Consider the following 12,619-nt stretch of genomic DNA (forward strand, 5'->3'; position numbering starts at 1 on the left):
TCCTACGGGAAAGTAACGGTAATCTAATTACCGTTTTTGCAATAGTAATCCCTTACATTACTCGTTACTTGAAAAAAGTAATCAGATTACAGCAACGCATTACAAGTAACGTGTTACTGCCCATCTCTGCTAGTCACTAGATGTTGTTCTCTATGACATTCTTCTTCTCCAAATATTAAATTTAAGGCTGGAAGTGTTGTTGTTTTGACAAAAGGGAGGACATACAAGTGGTCAGAGTCCAGAGAGAGAGATCGGAAAATAGCCGGAGCGCTGGAATTAGTGCAGAGGTGCACAGAGATCCTGAAGGGAACGGGAAAATTTAAAACAAGTGAGATTTTTGCTTTGTTCCACCAAACATGACGTTTGGGGGATTTGCAGTCATTGTTGCTCAATGTACGACACCCGTTTATAAGCTCCCCTGCAATTTGTCTGCATAGATAAATACATTTAGGTCCAAGACTCTCAGTTGTACAGTTGTCCTCTCCGTTGCAGACTTTTGGATTATGAAGTTCTTTGTGAACAGCCCAAGATACTTATCCAACCAAACTTAAGTAGTCAGGTGTTTTTACTAATGCATTGAATAGAAAATGTATTTTCTGATTTATGTAAAATGATTGTTTATTAGCTTGAAGTGTCTTCTTCCAGGATGGATTTCCTGAATCTCTGCATCAGAGGTAGCAAGCACAGTTAGCACTGTCAGAGCACTGTCAGAACACTGGCTGAAAAATATTCCAATTTTCCTTTGCTGGGTATTTATGTGCCCCTGGGGGCGATGTGAGCACACAGAAGAGGCAGAAAAAGTGTGACAATAATACACGGTGCTATTAACATGATGAGAGTGAAGAGTGGGGGGTCACGAATGTATCCACAGAGCGAAAAGTACGTCTGGTGGACCTCCAAGTAAATCTCATCTACCAAAAATCCATAACCCCTACACCAAGTTTTCGTAGCCCAGTCTTCCACACATGTCATCAATTTGATGTAGTTGCTGCAGAGAAAGAGAGCGAGGCAAAAGTCAAGGTGACTCAAAATTACTCAGGCAGTCAAGAATTTCACTTGTAACATTTTTAGGGTGTGTGAAATATGTACAGCATGAATCTGTAGGCTGAGAATCAGATTCCACGTCAGCACATTCGGCATTATTCATACATGTAGCTTTAAGATTTGGGCCTTAGTCCCATGGTCCCGAAGACTGCTCTGTGAATCCTTGGAAACCACAGGTCACTAGGGAAAAAGTTATTTTCCACAACTGCAGATTGCTGCGGCTGCCTGTAGCTTTCATAAAACACATCACCTTTTAATAAAAAAGGTTCACTGCTGCTCAGTAGTTGGTAAGTATTTGCACACAAGTCTGTGTCTTCCATGCAAATGGCAGACAATGGCAACAATCTGCTAGTGAGTGAAGTGAGTGAGTGAAGTTTTTGGTGCAGTAGCATTTTTGCAACCATTTTCACCTAGCGACTGGCAGCAAACACTCGCTACTGGTTGAGGAATACACATTGTGGTTGTCAGAGGGTCACTGATCAGTCTCTCCACCTGGGTGACTGAGGCGTTAACATTTCAGCTTCCTGTTTCCCCTTTAGCTAACAGTATTGCCCGGCAACAGAGCTGTTATGTGTGTTCTACTGACCACAACACAACCAACTGTCTGCAAACAGACCTTCATTTCATGAGGATCACTAAATAAAGACTTATTAATAAATTAAAAGATCAAGTAAGCATGAATTATTTATTTGGCATCATGAGGTGTTTGGACAGACCAACCCTCTTTCAGCACCCACCCTTAATGCATTTTAAATGGGTCATCATCACATTTTCATTTATCATTAGGGGAAAAATCAGCCATAAGATACCAAATAATATAAATATAAATATATTCTTGCAAATGCACTATTAAAATATCCTGATGCCAGTGAAATGTACAGGTGCACTGGTTCAAAAAATGGGAACATATGACTGGAGGATGTAGCATGAACAAAAAACAGCAGATGAATAGAAGCCATGCTTTTTGCCTCAGTTCACCTGGCACAATCATAGATCCATGTCACACAGTTGCATTGCACTTATAGGCACCTTGTTTATAGACGCACAAAGCCAAAAACATCAACAGCCTGAGTGTCTTCAAGATTTTTATAAATGGAGAAATCACCCGCTAATGTTTAGGCAGCAGCTTACATTTCAAGTTTAAGTATTAATTTGTCACGTCCTCGGGGCAGAGAAGCAACCGTAGCCTCTCTAAACAAACATAAATCTCGCAACCAGATGTCGCTGCAAAATTTTAGTGTGGAAAACATCCACCGAGGCTCAATTGAACCTGACAGCTAGAAGCCTGATCAACAAGCAAGGCTCCTTGTGACGATGGACACTCCACCCTAACACACCATTTAAACTCTACACTACCTCATCTCCCAAATCATGCTGACAGTAAAATATGGATTATTACAGTCATAATTAAAGTCCACTGCCATCCACTCCAGGTAGCACGGCAAAGACTAAAGTCTCCAGAAACAACTGCTCTCTGGAAATATGAGCCCAAGAGCAATGGTCTCACATGTTTTCATTAAAATATGAGTAATTAAAACTTCAACCGGCATCAAATGTAATGAGGAGACGAGAAAGCATCTGAATTTCCCATGACTAAAGGTTATTATACGTCTTTACTGAAAAGGCAGTAAAAAGAAGTGTCTGTATTTCATTGTAGAGTTCAATGAGTGAAAATACAGGAAGGCTGGATCTTTATCCAGCCTTCCTGTATTTTCACTCATGTTGAGCTCAGCACAGACTCATACATTAATGTTTGGTTAATCACACACCACTCATTCAAGTCTTGGAAACTCATGGGAACCTCTTGTCCAGTTAAATAAAACTCATTTGTCTCTCTTATATAAACACGCAGAAAAAACAACTTTATATTAGCTAAATTTAAAAAAGAAACAAAAGAAAAAGAAAAGAAGAGCCTAACATTTACCTTTTAACCATAGGCCACGGGCACATGTTCTGATAGTCACTTGTCTCCATGCTTTTGTTGAAGTCCGACAGGCAGTTGTCAACATTGATGTCAAACAGGTCCTCGTTGCATGGAACAGCTTCTGCAGTGATTCCTGAAGAAAATGAAATTGCACAGCATAAGCGAGAGTCAGAACTGCTGACTTAATTCTTAATTGTAATAATTGTAATAAATTGGATTCATATTGGCTTTCAGTTAAATGTAATGAAGGGTTCTTGTGAATTAGAAGATGTATCAGGCCTGGATATATCTTGTAATTCCCCAATTTGAAAACATAAACGTAAAAATCTTCCATCTTCAGCTTTTCAGGGTCTCTATATTTATATTTATTTATTTAAATTATATTTATAGTTCATGTGGTGTCCTTAAAGGAAACTTCATTTACACCCTTTTTTTATATGACAAATAATTCTGTCTTCACTGAATCGTGCAAATATATGCATGCAGATGAAATGAATGAAATATTCAAGCTGAAAGTCTTTTCTGATATGTTGTGTAATTTGTTGAAAATCACACAAAACAAAAGGTACAACTGCTATAGCAATATAATGATAAAAATTATTGCATGCAGTGAAAGCTGCTGGTTTAATTATGCCTCCTATACTCCTTCACTTTGCAAACTGTAGCCAAATATGTGTTGATAAACCATGCAGTAAAATTGAAATATATTATTAGCTTCATTAGCTCCCTTTGCAATTCAGTGTGACTCCAACATTGCTACAAGCAACTACATTTAATGCATGTTTGTGGAGCATATTAACATTATTATAACTCAATGAACTTCCAGATGCTTTTATTTGTCCCCATGAGACATCTCCACCCCCAACCCAGCCCCCCTCTCCCACCCGAGGTTCTCCTTTGCCGGCCCATTTAAAAAACCCTGGTAACGCTCCCACTTTCCTCTGGTGAATAACTGCTGTTTTGTCTGTCTTGATACATTTAGCTATAAAAACGTAAAAAAAAAAAGATTCCTCTAACCCAAAAATACCTTTTAAGATCTCATTTTTGGTCTGCAATGATTGTGCGATTGACTGCACTGAAGGCCACACTTACCTGCGCAGATGAAGAAGATTGGCAGCAGGTAAGCAGTCAGCATGATCTATTAAAAGATTGTTATGAGAATTCATTAATACACCAAACAACCACTGGTTTACATCCTCAGTGTGCACAGAGTGCAGGTGTTTTTTAACTTTCTTGACGGAGCAATCTGCACCACTGTGACCTCTCTCACTTTTTTTGCAGCAAAGTCTCCGACCACTACGCCTTACCTCCTTTGCGTTATCAGGCACCTTTACACAGACCAACAAACAGTCTTGCTGTCTCTGGCTCATATCGAGCCCCCTGAGGAAGTCCAAGTTGTTCTCAGGAGGGGTGTTTGGTTACACGCTTCCTCTGTAGCTCACTTGCAACTTCTGAAGATCACACACTGGCTTAAGGGCTGTTGACAGCAGCCATAAGACAGGTAGTGTTCCTGACACTGCAGTGGTTTTGACATTTTTTAGGTGGTGGGTCATCTACACTTGTTAGTTGTGGTTTGCTTCTGATAAGTGATCCATTTCCTCTCTCCCACATTTTGTTTTCCTCCCCGCTGTCTGTCAGGGCCTTGGGGTCACGGTCCCATAAATCCCACCATTCAGCAACTGTGCAAACAGACTGGGTTTTCCTTTTCAAAGTTTTTTACAAGATTATTTTTTAGGACCAATTTGCTTCATGCAGTTGAAATGACTGCTGACAAAGTAGTGATAGGCTAAAATAACTTTTCATGCAGCCCTATATTGCATTAGTAATGCAAGATGGTTTTCAAATGGGGATTTTGTAACAATGTGCCTACTGTGCATGTGTGTTTTTGCTAGTAAGGATAGTCAGATCACTCCTCAGCTCCCTATGTACAAACCTAAATTCTCCATTCTGTTTTTAATCTGTTAATTTGTCTTGTTGAGCTTTACAAAATGACACTTTCTCCAGCTGAATATTCAGTTTTGTTTTCTCTGCTTCCTTCCCTCACTGGAGTGTTAATTCCTTGAAATGCACATAATGGTTTCCACATTTGACATTTCCTGTATTTTCTAGTTATGATGCACAATAATAAAGAGAAAGAAAAGAGACCCTTTCCTATTTTGTTAGTCTGCATTTAAAAGGTAGACATACATTTAACATTTAAGGTTTCAACTTTCACTTCAATCACGAGCATACACTTTTAAAAAAAAAGGAAAGAAAAAGGATGTGTATAAAGACATGATGTCCATCTGCTTCCTGGACATTCCCACAAACTAATGAATTTATCTCGTGGGAGGAAAAAGTGAAAACAGATGTTGCCATGGAATGTTGAAAAGCATTTTCTTCTCTTTGTATTTTCCTCTCTTATGTGCACATGCGATGTTTGTCCCTCTATAAAACCACATATACTGTCAGTGATGTAAATTCACAAATTTTTATATTGCAGCTGGTTTTACAACCTATGCAGCAATCCATCCAGCCAGCACTTGTAAATCATTTTACGAAACCCAAAACTGATACAGATAAAAAGTTCTACAGTCACGTACCTCTGTTCTTATCCAGCCGTCGTAGATCCCTGGTGAAAGCAAAACCTGTTGAAGATGCTGCTGATTGTTTACCAGCCAGCTATTAGATGCACGACTTCTCACACAAAGCTTCTGTAGTGATCTGGTGGGGTTTCTTATCGGTGGAACTCTGAGCTAATTGGATTGTGCAACAGAAATGAACAGCCTGCTCTCTTTCCCAGACCAAGCCTGCCTGTTCCCATGCTACCCAAAGGCGTGTTCCAGTCAGAGCCCCTCTAGAGAGACTTTAGCAAAACTCTAAGAGTCAAGAAGCCAGCGCACAGGCACCACAGACACATATTTAACGTAAGTGTTTATGCTTTGTGTGAAATCATATTCTTATCCAGCTTCACAGCAGTGGAAGACGGGGTGGGGTGGGAATTAAGGGGTGGGCTACAGTGCAAAGTCAGCACACACAAACTGAGAGAGACTCACAATCAGAGGAAATTTGTTATTTGCAACTCCAACACACCCCAAGCTTCATGCTTGAGATCTGTTAGTTTTAACTCTGGGGATCTAAAGGCAGCTCTAAGCAATGTAGAGCAACCAGCCAAACTTATAGTTTACCTCTCCTATTTCAAAATGCTGCCTACATTATGTTTTTATGAAGACCCTGATGAAGGCCACAATGCTAAACGCTTCAGTAAAACAGTAACGCTGCTTTATATATCACTAAGTGTTCTAAACTCTTCAGACTTTCCTCTCCTTGGCATCTTCAAAGTAGGTAAACTTAATCCCTGCACTGTCTCTGTTTTATTTTCTTCCCATAAAATTACCCCAACTTTTCCAGCATAATGCTACGTAACGTGTTCAGAGCTCAAACCTGTCGAAATGTAAGCTGGTTCTCAAAAGGCAGCAAGACAGAACTGGCTGCACACCATGCAATGATTAAATGGAAAAGAAGTATGAGAACCCTGCACTGGCAAGACATACATCTTCACAGTTGCAACCAAAAACTTGGCTTCACTTATATAGAGCATTTACTGGAGGCCTGTTTTAAAATCAAATCTGGGACTCTCCACCATCTGACCTTAGAACCTAATAAGCTTCTCGGATGAGAGGTGAAACATCTTCAAGCAACTTAAAGAAGTCCAGACGCTTTTCTTTCCAAGCTCCTCAGACTGTCTTAAACGTAGCTACTTCTCTCCCAAATACAAGGATGGCTGTTAGCTTTGATCCCTGGATCCTGCAGCCTGCGTGTCAAAAGGTCTTGAGGCTACTGTCATTTTGGTTGTTTGTATACAAATAAAAGTTAATTGAGTAAGATTGTGAAATTCAATATGCATCCACTGCTTCCATTAGCGAGCGATCAATAAAAAAGGTATTAACAGCATGAAGTACCTTGCTTTGGGCTTTGAGTGCCTAGTAATGGTGAAAAATGCTTCATAAATACCAGTCCATTTACAAAGATATTGGTTGTATCATATAACCAACAATATCACAATGACAGTGGGAGCTAATTTTGTGCTGCTTTTGCTCTCAGAACTCGGTCTTCTGTGCTGCATGGTGCTCTAGACTCTAGAAACCCCCATAAATCAAAAAATTGTTAAATGCATGATTAGTGGGATTCAATAAATGTGGTACAAAAGTTAAACAGAAAATTGTATTGCATATATAACAATCATATTTAAAGTGAAATATAAGTATTGTGTCAATAATGAGAATAAATTGTAGTAATTTTGTCAATAATACTTTTGGAATGAAGGGGTGGAATGGTGGCCATCATCTGATATTTTGATAACAACTTTTCATGACCTAATTTTTGGCAGAATTCATTTAGATACTACCTGAGTAGACTGTTGTTATCAGGCTACTATGGAGATGCTATGGAGAGTTCAGCTGTATGGCAAATCCTTTACCTGCTCCTGGAGGATTCTACTCTGGTTGCTCATGAGAGAATCCTCTAAGTCTGATCAAGGGTAAAGCATAGGTGGCGCCAGTGACCATCTTTCTCTTGGAAGGAGGCAGCTAGCAGGCATGGCTAATCTTGCCCCATGGAGCAACTTACCCCAGTCTCTCCCTTCTTCTCCCAGGACTGCCTGGGGAATATAACAATGCCCCGAAACAGAGTCCACTAAATCCAAAGGATCAACTGCCAGCATCCCAGTGCTCGACACCATGCGACACCCCCAGAGATCTTGGGTCTGGTCCATGACCCGAAGAACTCAGAGACGTTTTGGCAGCACAAAAAGGCCCGATACATTAGGGTTTTGGCTGATGAAAATTTGCAGCACATAAAAAGATCATTAAAAATGATGTTAACATGTTTAACTTTGCTAGAATAATTGAAAAAGGAGGATTGTAGGATTTTATTGTCAGTACTGGAGCAAAAGTGTATGAATGCCTATTGCGCAGTGACACATGATGTAATGGTGGCTTAACACACTGTCATGTGTGGAGCGTGTGTTGCACCTCTTGGAGACGGGGCACGGGAAATTTCTCGCCTATGACATGAGGAAGATATTTCCTCTTCTTTGATTGACCCAAGGATGCTAGTTAGGGCTTCCAGGCCTGCAGTGCAGCTCCACCGTGACGTCAGTGTCGCTCCTTGTGTAACACGCTTCAACTTAGCTGGTCTGGGTGTATGAAGTAATGTCTGTCAGGGCCATCTATCCTGGAACAAAGCATTCACTGTTGGACCAGAGGTTGAAAGAAATGCTACTGGCCTGTCAAATAGATCATGTAAGTCGAGAGATAAGATATGAAATATCAAACTGAAATATTTTGGTGTCTAGGTTACAGAAAGTCCAATGTCACTACGTCATCACCGGCTTGTATGTAAAACACATTTGAGCTTCATATTAATACTAAGATTGGTAATAAAATAGTTTGGCTTTTGATTAAAGCCACAAAGTGTGGAATAGCTTTTACTTTGAAGCCCCTCTGAGGTAATGTAACAGAACCTTCACTGCAAACAATGCAGGGAATTACTCTGAAACCCTGATGAGAACATTTCCAATTTTATGGCCTGAATTACAATATGAAGAGGGACAACCACACCCCACTTGCATTACAAGGGTCTTGCAATTTCTTTCTCAACGATGGTGCGTGCTGCATGGTGGCAAAAGTACTAGCTTTCACTAAACAGCTGGTATATCAAATATTTTTTGTTTAAAATTACCAGCCACTCTGTCCAAGTACATTTTAGTACTGATATTTTCTAATTAATTTTAAAGCACATCTGCGTAAATATCTTAGAGCTGCACATCCATGATTTGAATCCACACTTTCCACGACATCACGACATCCCAAAGGTTCTCTGTTGGACTCGTTACAATGAAGATGACTTGAGTTCAGTGAACTCATTGTCATGTTCAAGCAACCAGTTTGAGCTTTGGTGCATTATCCTGGAAGCAGCCATCAGAAGATGGTAGTGCTGCTGTTTTTTTGCGAGATGCTTCCTATCTCTTTTGATTTCTGGGTGAAATGACTTTTCTGGCATCAACAAGTCATTTCACCCAGAGAAATATCTCTCAATGGTATTTTCCTTTTTTCAGAGTGCTCTCTGAAAATGTTAAATGTGGTTGTGTTTGAAATTACCAGCAGATCAACAGTTTCTGAAATACTCTGACCGTTCCATCTGGCCACATTTTAAGTCACTTAAATCACCTTTCTTTGCCATTGCTCAGTTTGAACTTCAGCAGGTGGTCTTAAACACATCTACATGCCTAAATCTATTCAGTCGCTCCCATCTGACTGGCTCATTAGATATTTGCATTAACACACACTGAATGGATGTAACAATGATTGATGAGTTTATAACAACACTTACTATGTGGCTGTGGCTCAGGAGCAGATCATCTACTGAGTGACCTAACTGGAGGGTCAGTGGTTTGATCCGTGTATGTTGGCGTGTCTGTAGGGAAGATATTGCCCCCATTGGAGCCATCAGATGTACATGTGACAGGCGAAAAACAACACAGAATAAATTGTGGATGAATATGTGTGTCAGTAAGTGTAAATGGGGACTCTACAGTGTGCCTTGTAGGGTTCAATTACTATTATAAATCTTTGAATTTATCCAATAAAATAAGAGTCACATTTGTTTAAAAGTAAATGTTAAGTGATAACAGTATAGCAAACTGCTAAACGGGTCTTTAATGTGCATTGTATGGTACAATATTTTTCCTACAGCACTTACCATTTGGGTGATGACATCCTTTTCATTGTCTGTGTCTGTAAATCATCACATTCCCTCCCATACAGCTTTCAAAGCAAGTTAACACAAATACAAGTTAGTCACAGAACCTTAAAAAAATATAAGACTGTTGGTTATGTACATAACAAATGTGTGGAAAAAGTGTTTTGTCAACTTCTGTCTCCCGAACCCTCCCACCTCTCTCATCATCATTCTTCTCCTGGGTTTATCTGTGAAAACATTTTCCACTCCGTTTCATGAGAGACGCTATCCAAACAGCACGTGCGCCGTCTTTAAAAGATGCACAGCGTTAACTAAACCGTGTCTACCTGCTGTGTACTCTGCTTGCTCTGTAAACTGTTCCTGAAATGGAAATGTTTTCTTACGACCACTCCTCAATACGATGATATTCTGTGTGTATGTGCTGCTTAGCAACTCTGAATGAATGGGCAATGGCTGAACAATGTCGGGACGTCTAATTTTACGTTTAAGCGGAACAACCTGATGTAGCGGCGCTGAGAGATATTTTAATTGGGCTCCTGAAAGATCCATCTCTCAAAGAGTCATTTAGCTGAGACAAATGGAATATCACAGAAGGTGGTCACATTTTCCAGAGTCAGTTATTTCCTTTAGCCATGGATAAATTCAAAGGAGAGAATTGAAAAGGAGGCTACTGATAGAAAACTATACACACGAGGCTCATGAGAATGCAGAATTTAGAATTAGTTTGAGAAAAAGAAAGCATAAAAATCCAACAAAATGTGTCTGTATTAATATTCTGCACATAAATCTCTAGAAGCAACACACACACACACCTACATCATCTCAAGTGAAGGTTTATGAAATAATCTGCAATGCTCTCTGTGGGTTTGGAGAAGCAGGCTCGGCAGCAGATCTGTGGAGCAGATTATTATTTGATTACTCCAGAGAGCACCAAATAGGCCCGAAGCAAAACCCAGGACTCTGTTCAACCTTAATTTTATCAAACAGTGGCTGCGCATGAAGATCTGGGACTGATTATGAATCCAGTGTCCAGAAGTCACCTGGCATGGCGTCCCAGTCTTGTCTGTGAATACCTGGCGCTGACTGGTGTGGTGCTACAATTACACTGATAGTTTTACTTTCAATAGGAGAGGACTTGTCCTGTTTAAACTGCAAATGCTCAAGTTTACTTTAATACTGCGTTTTTAGATTATGCAATCCGCAGCTTAAATCAGTATTCTTTGTGAAAAGGAATCATATAACACATCATTTTCACCTGAATCTGTAATTCTTTGTAGTCCTACAGGGTATTTCGCTGGCTTTCAGCCAACTGCATTAGTTTTTACAGCCCTGTTATTTGCTACTCACAACAGCCTCATTTCCAAGCACGGGGTGGATATTTTCTGTGGAAAAAAGCTCTAAAAACCACCTGTATGTTACACCCTCAGCACCATCTGCTGGGGGTGGAAAAAGGAAGGTGACTATATTTTGGTGCTTTTCAGTATCCTAACATTTGCTTCACTTCCCATCTCTTCCCAGCGAAAGTAATAATGGGGGGGAGTGGACACCTTTATACATTCAGATAAACTGATTAACATATTATATATATTGTAATTTGTTCAATTGATCACTCAGTGAAGGTACATTATAGTGAATCAGTTCTACTGCTTGCTCGTCATGTCTTACTTTAAAAATCAGAAATGGTGATGTTCAAAATGTTCAACTAGACTTCAAGTGGAGTTTGGGTGGAGTTCTGGAGTCTGTAAGACAGCAAGATGACTTTACCTCCTCCCTAACCTGTGTCCCTTCTGTTTGAAGGGTCTGACTTCTGACTGAAGGAATAGCTCTTTTATGAATCTGTGCATGCGGTTTGCCCCTTTTCATATGAATTTGTGGGAGGAGACACAAAATACAAGGGTGGTCCTTACTCATGCTGTCCAATACACAGTAATCACAAGTAGGACTCAAAGGTTTGTGTACATAAGAGATAGCTTTAAAAAGTGAAGCCAGGTTTAAGACCCTTAAAGCTGTGTTTTTTGTTTTTACAGTCAGCAGGGGGCGACCCCTCAAATTCCTAAAGAAGTACAGTTGAAGTCTGTACTCAGACAATCCTTTTTTTCCCCTCACCAACATGGTGGTAATTGTTTAAAATATGGTTCCCATTAAAATGCAAAGAAAAAAGCAGGATACACTTTAACCTCCTAAGACACGAACTCTTGCATTTTTAATTTTTCTTTGCAATTTGGGTTGATTGGGACCAAGAATTTAAAAACAAAGAATTACTAGATTTTTTTTAACCTAATTTTTGTTTTTGAGAAAAATGAGGTCCACATATGAGGACATTCGTTTCAAATTTTGATAGAACAGTGGCAGTATAAGGTCTAGACGTCCCAAAATGTGATGTCCACATATGTGGACGCCAGGTCCTAGGAGGTTAAAGCGAGAGTATCGTTTGCAGTTCATGAGCATGGGATGTCCTTCGGTTTCATTGTCAAAAACGTTCAACATATTCAGCTCAAAGCTGATGTTGTAGACCAATGGAATGTGTCACACTGACTGTGTCCACTTTAGCTACATACCTGTAGTTTTTTGACTGTGCGTGGAAAAAGGCTATCTACATGACAGAAGTGCAGACATGCCATGTAACATCCTTTGAGTAATTCCCCAGTAGATGTCAGAAGGGCTGCTTTCTGCCCTGATGACACACACACAATGAAAATAAAACAAGCTGTGCTGTGTGCAGGTAAAATGGTTGAGCTACTGAGGGGGGAAAAAGAGCACGTTTGGCTCATTAGTCTTACCTTTAACTCAGTGCTAACTGACACGCAGCAAGTGAGGGAGCCAAATCACAGAAACCGCATTGACTTTAACATTTCCCAGGAAACATCTGGTTGGACTTTGCTAGTAAGGACATGTAGATGGTGCAATTGG

General features: G+C 40.0%; 1 long non-coding RNA gene across 4 annotated transcripts; it reads right to left on the reverse strand.

Moving 5' to 3' along the window:
• Positions 1 to 22: 22 nt before the first annotated feature.
• LOC112844168 (uncharacterized) lies at positions 23 to 12,611 on the reverse strand. Of its 4 annotated transcripts, none has more exons than XR_003216809.1 (9): positions 12,490 to 12,611; positions 12,268 to 12,383; positions 9,710 to 9,774; positions 9,341 to 9,424; positions 7,981 to 8,182; positions 5,551 to 7,782; positions 4,061 to 4,106; positions 2,969 to 3,101; positions 23 to 988 (listed from the first exon to the last, which is right to left on the reverse strand). It is a non-coding gene; the product is annotated as an uncharacterized LOC112844168 (long non-coding RNA). The 4 variants fall into 4 exon arrangements; XR_003216810.1 differs by adding an exon at positions 10,526 to 10,601 and having other exon boundaries at positions 5,551 to 8,182; XR_003216808.1 differs by adding an exon at positions 10,522 to 10,601 and having other exon boundaries at positions 5,551 to 8,182.
• Between the last annotated feature and the right edge of the window lie 8 nt (positions 12,612 to 12,619).

Source organism: Oreochromis niloticus, linkage group LG16 (assembly GCF_001858045.2).
Source record: "Oreochromis niloticus isolate F11D_XX linkage group LG16, O_niloticus_UMD_NMBU, whole genome shotgun sequence".
In the NCBI taxonomy this organism is placed as follows: Eukaryota; Metazoa; Chordata; class Actinopteri; order Cichliformes; family Cichlidae; genus Oreochromis; species Oreochromis niloticus.